This window comes from Ascaphus truei, chromosome 20 (genome assembly GCF_040206685.1).
Source record: "Ascaphus truei isolate aAscTru1 chromosome 20, aAscTru1.hap1, whole genome shotgun sequence".
Taxonomy (NCBI): Eukaryota; Metazoa; Chordata; class Amphibia; order Anura; family Ascaphidae; genus Ascaphus; species Ascaphus truei.
This window is the reverse complement of record NC_134502.1, coordinates 12,599,163-12,609,278: the sequence shown is the minus strand read 5'-3', so window position 1 is coordinate 12,609,278 and position 10,116 is coordinate 12,599,163. Positions and strand designations below refer to the sequence as shown.

Here is a 10,116-nt window from a genome sequence, read left to right as displayed (position 1 = left end):
AATCCTGCTCGTTGTATTCTGTTTTGTAATATCCTACTTTTTTCTACAGGTTCCTTACTGCTGAGTCATCTTAGTTTTTTAAACCGTACATACTGGATGATCTGTGCATAGAACACCCAGAATCATTTCCAAAACCGCAGCTAATGGGTGTTGTGACTGACCTGGTTGTACTATGGTGAACATAAGACCAGTTAGGCCTAAAGTTTTGATACCGTGGATGGGAGCTGGACTGGAGGGTCAATGAGGTATACGAGGTATGTAAAAAAATTGTTCACTTCTACAATCACGAGATTCACGTATAACGTCCCATGCTTTATTAACTGCAATTCCACGTTTATTATATATTTACTCAAATGTGGTTGTGGACGCCAATACGTGGGGAGGACCACTAGAAAACTAAAGATTAGAATCCTAGAGCATCTCCGATTGATTAAGAATAAAGATCAGAATCACCCTGTACCAAAACATTTCTCTAATTGTCCGCATGGTAATGCCAATCGTTGTACAGTTCAAGGCATTGAACATATTCCCGCCCCTCCCAGAGGAGGAGATAGAGTTAAGATGTTAGATAGACGGGAATCCTACTGGATTTTTACTCTGAGGACTAGGGAACCTTTTGGCGTGAACATTGATTGGGATATAAGTCATTTTCTCAATTAAATAAGTCATTTTCTTAATTAAATAAATTAATTTGTATTTTGGGCTTATTCATATAGATAGGTCCATTTATTATTGTTCATTATTTTCTTGCATTGATGCACTTTGTATTATTTTTCATGCACTGATGCACTCTTTTTTATCTCTTCAACAATAGAATTATGGATATGGATTTATTAGTTAAGTTTGTCATTAACCCTCAATATTGATAATTTTTTCTAATTTTTTCTAATTTATTCTTTTTTCTGCTTTGCTTTCCCAATCTCTGTTCATGCTGCTCTATATAATTGCTTAATCATGTACTATTAGGTCCAGGGTCAATCCATAAATAGGTGACTTATATAAGAAGTATCTTATGTTGTCCACTAAAGTGATTAGCTAGGACTACATTCTTATGTATATGCATCTGATTATAATAATTATTATACAAATCTGCACTTGTATCATGATCATGTTTAGTTCACGATCCACAAACTACCAAGTATCACCTACACAGGCATAGTTCATTATGAACCTAGTGAGGGCCATTTATAGCACTTAGCTGTACATTTATTACTATAATATTATGCCCTTTACATATTATATACATTCATTGTCTATGCCCATGTAGATCTACTGCTATTATAGTATTGAAATGCGTTTTTAACCTGTTTTTACCTCATTGTACATTTATGTGTTGTTAATAAAGTTTGTTTTAGGAAAAAAAAGAGAAAAAAAGACAGTCAGATAACATTACCATACCACCTGACTGACCTGGCCAATGGCTGTGCACGCCGCGTCACCGCGACCCGTTGCGACGCGTGACGATGACGTCACACCCGGTTGCGCGAGGCACAGTACAGGTGAGTATAAATCATGCAGTTTTACACTTGTTAGTCACCTTGATAAAGTGCCTCGTGCACGAAACGCGTAGGTGCGTTCGTGTGGCTTTGTTGTCCCTTTGCTGCACCACCCTGCAATAAACCTGACCTGTTGTTCAGCTGAGTGCTCACTTTGTATTTTTTCCGGTCTCAATGGGAGTTGGAAAATGAGGCAGTGCAACACATCTTCACCTATCTTCCTGCTGGCTATCTACCTGGATGAACTGCACGCCCTGGATATCTGGAAGTCCTGCAAGCACTAAGGTAACAGGGCCAGAGCGCCCTTCATATATGCATATGTTTACCAGTGCCTTTTTTCATTTTATATTGGTTACTAGGGGGGGCTGTTATGGTGTTTCAACTGTGTTGGTCATGTGGACCCCACTAGACTCCTAGCCCGTACCTGACAATTGCCATATTATTCATGGACTTTCCATTGCTATCCAGTATCATTTATATATACTATTGAGGAACTTTGACCAATTTGGATGCATCACTTTTTTCCTGTTTTCTGTTCACATTTCAGTGATTGCTCATTGGACTGATTTCCATTATACCCTGAGTGATACACTCTGTACAGGTCATTCTATCATTGGCTATTGCATAAGTGGTGGTGCATGCACTTTTTTCTTCCCCTATTCTACACGTGTTAGAAGGGGAGTTACATGCTGATAAATGGAAAGTATTTAATTATCTGATAAAGAAGAAAGACAAACACATAGATTAATTAGACATCAATCCAAAGTTTTTTCAATATCTCTTCTCCATTTTTTGCTGTAACAATGGACATCGAAGAGACTGAACATGTTGACCCTGATGATCCCACTAACTACATTTCTGGGTATTTTGACAATACACACAGGCTCAGAAAAGCACAAAAAGTTTTTGAAAGCCAAACTATTTTGGACTGTGAGGATCTGACAGATCTGGAAGATCATTTCCAGAAACTTAGCAAACTTATGATTAATGATACCAGGATTTGGTGGGACCTCATCTCACTCGAAAACTACTTGCTTGTCAAAAGGATCCCGAGAGGTCTGAGAGTTAAAAAATCCCCTACGTTTGGATTTGTAAGTCCCCAATTTGAAAATGACTGGAAAAGCATCTTAAATGATTGCTCATTCAAATTGATTGAACTTATTGTGAAAATAAAAACTAAAGAAAAGCTGGTTCTTGAAAAAGAAATTAAGGACTTACAAACATACTTGGCCAAGTTCTGTAGAATGGAGGGTTTCAAAGAATTAGATCATAATCTGGAAAAAAGTGTTAAAGATATAGAAAAATCCATTATGGACAAAAAACAACAAAAATTTGAGAGGGACAAATTAGATTACGTACGACATCAAGTGTATACATGGGAAAGGACAACACCCAATAAACGCAAAAATAAAGATACACGCCCCTATCATTCAACACCAGACAGTAAATCAAGTCAACACAGAAAATCTATTCTGAAACCTAGAGGATACTCCAATACTGCCTATAGTGGAGACTCTGATACAGCGGACACTGAAAATATGGCACAAACAGTTTCTTTCTTTACCACGCATGAGGAAGATAATTCCCAATCAGATGTGGATGCCCCCAAAGAACAACGCCCCTTCTGGGAGAGGAAGTATAAAGAAAGAGAATCAGACCAAAGACCCCAACAAGGACATTCTTCTGAGTCCTCTAGAATGTCTGAGGTGCCAAAAAACCCAAAAGGACGAGGCGGGGGACAAAAACAAAAAAAAACAACAAAATCAAAAGGGAGCTCCATCAAAGAGAAAGAAAAACTTTTAAATCAAGAATGCGGTGTGATAAACATCTCCAATGTAGTACTCTCAGATGATGAACTATCACTATTGAACAAGGGCTTAGGATATGTTCCTGACACTGATTTCAACCTTTTTCAAACTGTGGTAGATTTGAATAAGTTCATTAGGAAGTGTACTCTTAAAAAATTCTATCATGATAAGAATAATCAGGAAAGTGTTAATATCAGTGCAACATCTGATCCTGACTGTACTTCTTCCTATGTAAATAATGTTGTCAACATTGATTCATTTAGGGAACAGTGTCTGGTCCAGGACATGGAGGAGATTCAGGGATTCTCAGACCCTGAATTTAACCCTGAGAATTTCCTGGGTAATTACAAAACAGGTTTGAGGAGAAAATCTACATTTTTCCCTACATTTGTTAAAGGAAAGTTCTTATCTACATTTGAGTCTCTAGTAGAGAGAGACCTTAGACTCCTACAGAAAGGATTCTCATTTACTAATACACATGATTACAAACATGATGATAATTTATCTGTAAATGAAAGACAGGCATTAAAAGATTTACAAACGAACAAAATGCTGGTAATAAAAAAAGCTGATAAGGGAGGGGCGGTGGTGGTGCAGCATAGGGATGACTATCACAGGGAGGCCTTGCGCCAACTTGGGGATCAGGTTTCCTATGCTGCACTACCCTCTGACCCCACCCCTACATTTCAAAGAGATCTCAAACATCTACTAGATGAAGGCTCTATGTTAAAAGTATTAAATGAAAATGATATTGACTACCTGTTTAATCCCATGCCCACCACGCCCGTGTTTCACCATCTCCCGAAGATTCATAAGACATTGGTGTCCCCTCCTGGGAGACCAATTGTCTCTAGTATTGATTCTTTGGGAGATGGTGTTTCACGGTACGTGGACTTTTTCCTACAGCCCCTTGTCCAACAATTGCCTTCGTACATTCGGGATAGTAGTGATTTATTAACCACTCTAGACCACATTGTATGGAACCATAATATGGTGTGGGTGACGCTAGACGTTACATCATTATATACCATCATTTCCCATGAACATGGCTTGACAGCAGTACGTCACTTTCTCAATCAATCTGATTTAGCACAAGCACAAGTCACTTTCCTTTTAGATGCTATTCACTTTTCACTCACTCATAATTTTTTTCTTTTTGATGGGGTGCACTATCTCCAGAGACGTGGAACGGCTATGGGCACGAGTTTTGCCCCATCATACGCCAACCTCTTCATGGGGTGGTGGGAGTCGTTCCATGTCTTTGGAGATAAAAATAGATTTAGAGAGCACATTATATTCTATAGACGCTACATAGATGATCTCCTGTTTATTTGGGAAGGAGACATCACCACACTTTTGGAGTTTATTTCGTCACTTAATGACAATGAGTTTAATCTCTCTTTCACTTTTTGTTATCACCATCAGCACATTTATTACTTAGATTTATGTTTATATATTGATACTGCACTCTCCATTCAGACTACACTTTATCGTAAGCCGAATTCACGGAACACGTTCTTAAGACCAGATAGTTGTCACCCTCAAGCCACGTTCATGGGGATACCGAAAAGCCAATTTATCAGAACCCGCCGCAATTGTTCTAATGATGATGAGTTTAAAATTAAATCAGAAGAGTTATATGTTCGCTTTCTACAGAGAGGCTACAAAAAATCTGATTTAGACAGACTGCTCGATGGGGTATGGAAGATGGACAGAAACAGTCTTCTTAGACATAAAACCATAAAAAGATCAAGATCCGATCTTAGTCCGTCTTTCATAACACCATTCAGCAAACAAGCACAATCCATCAAGGCCATCTTCAAGAAACATTGGAGTGTTTTGTCGCTTGATTCTGTATTGAAACCGTATGTGTCGCTAGGCCCAAATATTATATTTAAAAGGGCCAAAACGATAGCTAATACACTATCACCCAGTCTTTTCACTACAGCAGACGAGAATAAATCCCCATTACCAAAAGGAATGTTCACATGCACTAATTGTAAAGCGTGTGCTTCAATAAATCAGGGCAAAACGTTCACTTCTACAATCACGAGATTCACGTATAACGTCCCATGCTTTATTAACTGCAATTCCACGTTTATTATATATTTACTCAAATGTGGTTGTGGACGCCAATACGTGGGGAGGACCACTAGAAAACTAAAGATTAGAATCCTAGAGCATCTCCGATTGATTAAGAATAAAGATCAGAATCACCCTGTACCAAAACATTTCTCTAATTGTCCGCATGGTAATGCCAATCGTTGTACAGTTCAAGGCATTGAACATATTCCCGCCCCTCCCAGAGGAGGAGATAGAGTTAAGATGTTAGATAGACGGGAATCCTACTGGATTTTTACTCTGAGGACTAGGGAACCTTTTGGCATGAACATTGATTGGGATATAAGTCATTTTCTCAATTAAATAAGTCATTTTCTTAATTAAATAAATTAATTTGTATTTTGGGCTTATTCATATAGATAGGTCCATTTATTATTGTTCATTATTTTCTTGCATTGATGCACTTTGTATTATTTTTCATGCACTGATGCACTCTTTTTTATCTCTTCAACAATAGAATTATGGATATGGATTTATTAGTTAAGTTTGTCATTAACCCTCAATATTGATAATTTTTTCTAATTTTTTCTAATTTATTCTTTTTTCTGCTTTGCTTTCCCAATCTCTGTTCATGCTGCTCTATATAATTGCTTAATCATGTACTATTAGGTCCAGGGTCAATCCATAAATAGGTGACTTATATAAGAAGTATCTTATGTTGTCCACTAAAGTGATTAGCTAGGACTACATTCTTATGTATATGCATCTGATTATAATAATTATTATACAAATCTGCACTTGTATCATGATCATGTTCAGTTCACGATCCACAAACTACCAAGTATCACCTACACAGGCATAGTTCATTATGAACCTAGTGAGGGCCATTTATAGCACTTAGCTGTAAATTTATTACTATAATATTATGCCCTTTACATATTATATACATTCATTGTCTATGCCCATGTAGATCTACTGCTATTATAGTATTGAAATGCGTTTTTAACCTGTTTTTACCTCATTGTACATTTATGTGTTGTTAATAAAGTTTGTTTTAGGAAAAAAAAGAGAAAAAAAGACAGTCAGATAACATTACCATACCACCTGACTGACCTGGCCAATGGCTGTGCACGCCGCGTCACCGCGACCCGTTGCGACGCGTGACGATGACGTCACACCCGGTTGCGCGAGGCACAGTACAGGTGAGTATAAATCATGCAGTTTTACACTTGTTAGTCACCTTGATAAAGTGCCTCGTGCACGAAACGCGTAGGTGCGTTCGTGTGGCTTTGTTGTCCCTTTGCTGCACCACCCTGCAATAAACCTGACCTGTTGTTCAGCTGAGTGCTCACTTTGTATTTTTTCCGGTCTCAATGGGAGTTGGAAAATGAGGCAGTGCAACACATCTTCACCTATCTTCCTGATGTAAAAAAATTGGAAGGGGAATGGGACATTATCCACAATACACTATACCTTATCTGTTTTCTAAAAGGGTTTTTCTATTCTACAGACAGCCAGTAGACTGGAAATAGTCCTGAAGGGACACAGCTTTCACATGTAATGTTGCTGCTTTCTTTGTAAGGTGAGTTTAACACAGTAGTGTTTAGATAATTAAAACAAGCTCACTTCAAAATCGACAGATGAAGGAGTCCTAGCAGTTCCCAAAATCATGCTAATGACTTCCATGACTTCTTTTGGGGCCTGAGCTTTTAGCCACACTGCTCCTACTGTTAGGAAGAGTCTGCCTTGTACAGTTCGAGAGGCCCCCTCTCTGGAAATCAATAAAAACAGGACCAAGATCTACTGTACCTCTTTACCCAGGCATTTAATGAATGAACCACAACTTGTCCGGTATTTAATAGCTACAGTACAGTCCCATTCTGTATTGTATCTTTCCTCGTATCTTTTATAACAATTAAATGTTTTCTTCTTTTTCCCTTTTTGTAAATGTGAAGTACTTTGAGTCCCATGAAGAAAAAAACGCTACATAAAGTTATTATTATTATTATTACCTTAAATATAAACTAGTGTAGCAGGGTCTCCCCCTGGCCCCACACACCTCCGCGGAGTAGCGGGGACCCCTGCGGTATGTCAGGCAGTTGCAGGGGCGAACGCGGCTCCCGGCGGCATCAGTGACAGGGCGCCGCCATCTTGTGCGCGTTCGCGCATGCGCGGTGCGACTTTGCCGTTGCGGCGGCGATTACACCTAGCGCAGGAAAGTGTAGGGAGGCAGGAAGGCCCCCTAGCTGTTGCGCATGCGCAGGAAAGTGGCGCGGCGGCCATTAGTCTAGGGCAGGCCCAGATAGAGAGAGGTAGGCAGCCATTAGAGAGGCGGCCATGCGGTCCTCATAGGGAAAAGCCCCAGAGAGGACTCCAACTCCCAGCAGGCTTAGAGGCAGGCGAATCAGATGATTGCAGGCAGCCAATAGTGTTTGCAGTTTCCCCTGCAGAGAGTGGATACATTGTATGGGCAATGTGCTGGAAGTCAGTCAGACTGAGGAAAAAGTGGGGGAAGGAAGGGGGGCAGAGAGCTGCGAGCTTCTGCCCTAGGCCAGAAGTACCCCGGGCTAGAGTTGAGGCCCTGACTCCCCACTAGTGAGGGTGGGTGTTCATAGGGACAGGCCCTTAGGTAAGGACCCTGTGCCCCTTCAGCTGTGTGCTATGCAGGGAGAGAGAGACCCTGTGCAGTTCCTTAGTGCAGGGAGAGAGAGACCCTGTGCAGTTCCTTAGTGCAGGGAGAGAGAGACCCTGTGCAGTTCCTTAGTGCAGGGAAGGAGAGAGAGAGACCCTGTGTAGTTCCTAGCGCAGGGAAGGAGAGAGAGACCCTGTGCAGTTCCTTAGTGCAGGGAAGGAGAGAGAGAGACCCTGTGTAGTTCCTAGCGCAGGGAAGGAGAGAGAGACCCTGTGCAGTTCCTTAGTGCAGGGAGAGAGAGACCCTGTGCAGTTCCTTAGTGCAGGGAAGGAGAGAGAGAGACCCTGTGCAGTTCCTTAGTGCAGGGAAGGAGAGAGAGAGACCCTGTGTAGTTCCTAGCGCAGGGAAGGAGAGAGAGACCCTGTGCAGTTCCTTAGTGCAGGGAAGGAGAGAGAGAGACCCTGTGTAGTTCCTAGCGCAGGGAAGGAGAGAGAGACCCTGTGCAGTTCCTTAGTGCAGGGAAGGAGAGAGAGAGACCCTGTGTAGTTCCTAGCGCAGGGAAGGAGAGAGAGACCCTGTGCAGTTCCTTAGTGCAGGGAAGGAGAGAGAGAGACCCTGTGCAGGTCCTTAGTGCAGGGAAGGAGAGAGAGAGACCCTGTGTAGTTCCTAGCGCAGGGAAGGAGAGAGAGACCCTGTGCAGTTCCTTAGTGCAGGGAAGGAGAGAGAGAGACCCTGTGCAGTTCCTTAGTGCAGGGAAGGAGAGAGAGAGACCCTGTGTAGTTCCTAGCGCAGGGAAGGAGAGAGAGACCCTGTGCAGTTCCTTAGTGCAGGGAGAGAGAGACCCTGTGTAGTTCCTAGCGCAGGGAAGGAGAGAGAGACCCTGTGCAGTTCCTTAGTGCAGGGAAGGAGAGAGAGAGACCCTGTGCAGTGACCAGTGATAGTGTTTGCTGCATGTTCCTGTATGCTGTGTTGCTGATCCAGAGACTGTCCTTAAGGTGGGATGTCTGGCTGGACCCCATCAAACGCAGAGGTACAGATCAGCGCTGGACCAAGCAGATCCGGTAGACCCTTTGCGAAGACAACCAGGTGCAGGGGCACCTGGGCAGGTATTTACAACCTTCCACACGTGCACCAACTTTAACTTGCTCCTCACATGTGACAGGCCTGTTCACACACTTGGGTGGGCTTGGACGCTCTGGACACGGGGTTGGGAAGGGGGTGTAAGGGTATAGCCCAGTTAGGGGCAAGGTTATAGTAGTCAGCTAGTGGCAAAGGGTGACACGGCTGTGTTGCTATATGTGATGTGATGTTATTGTTTTGCTCATATAGTAAAAGTTACATATATATACTTCCTTGTATGTGTTTCCTATTTGTGGGTCATGTGTCAGGGGTCATTCTATACACCTGGAATCCCTGCACAGGTGGAGGCGCTGTAAGTATATGTTCCAGGATACACCCCAGGCTCCCAGTGGCGGAGGTTCAGGCCTCCTGTGAGCCTAACAGGTATTGCACCACACTGGTAACATGTAGATTTCCCCACATGATCCCTATTTGCGATGGGGGGGGGGGGGGGGGGGTTGGAATAACCGTTACACTAGTATGTTCTTAAGGACATCTTGCTGTTGTTTTTCTAAGGTGAGGTGTATATATATTTATATAAGCAGCCAATGTGGACCTGACATACTACAATCTAAGTTCCTAAGACTTGGTGCCCCAGCCATTGCCAAACCAATTGCCATATCCCTAAGACCTGGAAAACTGCCAGAGTTGTCCCAATCTTCAAAAGTGGGGACAAAAACACTGTCTCAACCTACAGGCCAATCTCTCTTCTCCCAATTCTATCCAAAGTCATGGAAAAATGTGCCCACTCCCAACTAAGCGATTACTATACCAAGACAAATTTCCCTAGCCAATTCCAATCTGGCTTTCGCCCCAAACACTCCACCGTAACTACCCTGCTAAAAGTTTGCAATGAGATCCAGTGTGGAATGGAACGGGGACAACTCACTGGTGCAGTATTCCTAGGTTTTGCAAAGGCTTTTGATACTGTTGATCATGTTATCTTGCTTAACAAACTCCAGAGCTCTGGAATAGGGAAACATGCTTTAAACTGGTTTCA

At 42.1% G+C, this 10,116-nt stretch overlaps 1 long non-coding RNA gene across 1 annotated transcript in view; it reads left to right on the top strand.

The window, feature by feature from the left end:
- The first annotated feature begins 6,871 nt into the window (after positions 1 to 6,871).
- Positions 6,872 to 10,116, top strand: part of LOC142470667 (uncharacterized) — a 30,244-nt gene continuing 26,999 nt past the window's right edge. The window contains exons 1-2 of the long non-coding RNA XR_012789305.1: positions 6,872 to 6,947; positions 8,993 to 9,103. This is a non-coding gene — a long non-coding RNA (uncharacterized LOC142470667). The remainder of the gene's footprint in view (positions 6,948 to 8,992; positions 9,104 to 10,116) is intronic.